Consider the following 1,134-nt stretch of genomic DNA (forward strand, 5'->3'; position numbering starts at 1 on the left):
TGAGTGCCATAATCGTGTGTGCAATGAAAGTTTTGACAGCTGTACGAGTTGTAAGGAGTTAATGCTTGTGTTTTGGCAGCTGTGCGAGTTGTGAGGAGTTAATGCTTGTTTTCAGTAAATCATTGCATAAATCAAGACTTTAAAAAAAATAAGAATTGTGTTTAGGTTCATGACTGAATAAATGAAAGACGACAGCTCAGTTGATCAGTGACCTCGCTGAAAGAAACTGTACTGGAAGACCATATAAGTTATTTTAATTTTTTAACTACAATTTGTGACCGTGAAGCACTTCTGTGACATTCTAAATAAATTAATACTGAATAAAGAATTCAGCTTTCCAGAATTCTGTAAGCTTTTCTCCTGTGAACTATTTTCCTTAAAAAAAATCGGCCAACTTGTACCATGGAATTTTAGTCTTGTAGACATGGGCTGTTCTGCAGCCAGATATTTTGTCGTGTGTATTTTTCTTAATTCGTTTTTGTATGTACTCCTATAATTTAATTGAGTGGATTTTTCTCTAATGCTCATGTATTGCCTACCAGTCCATGTGGAGATCGAGTGTGACAGTCACAAGTGCAGCAACAAGTCGTTGCTTGTTTTGGTAGTCAACATCATTACAATTCTACAAAACATTTATGCATAACACTGATACCCATAATAGGAACAGTTTCCTCCGTTCACTACTTCATACGAGGGTTATTTGGAAAGTTAGGAACGATCGGTCGCGAAATGGAAAATACAGTGAAAATCTGACGAAGCTTTGCACAGATGCATTGGGCACTGTGTATAGTACGCCCGTCGATCGCATTATGTCGCTCTCTTCAGTTCTGAGCTCACAGTGAGAACGTAGAGATGGCTAGAAATTAGCGTCTCCCGCCAAGTATGAGAACCTGACGAAAGATTTTGCCTGAAGCTATGCAATCCACATAACATAACTATCACGTGGTTCGTTCTACACGACAATTCTCGGCCGTACTCTGCAGGGGCAATGAAGATGCTCCTGCAGCGTTTTCGATGGGAAGTGATTTATCACCCACAATACAGCCCATAATTGGCTAATCCTGAGGTTCATCTCTGCTAAGATGAACTGCTGGCTATGAAGACAATATTTTGACACAGACAAGGACCTGCAGT

The sequence above is a fragment of the Schistocerca serialis genome, chromosome 3, assembly GCF_023864345.2.
Source record: "Schistocerca serialis cubense isolate TAMUIC-IGC-003099 chromosome 3, iqSchSeri2.2, whole genome shotgun sequence".
In the NCBI taxonomy this organism is placed as follows: domain Eukaryota; kingdom Metazoa; phylum Arthropoda; class Insecta; order Orthoptera; family Acrididae; genus Schistocerca; species Schistocerca serialis.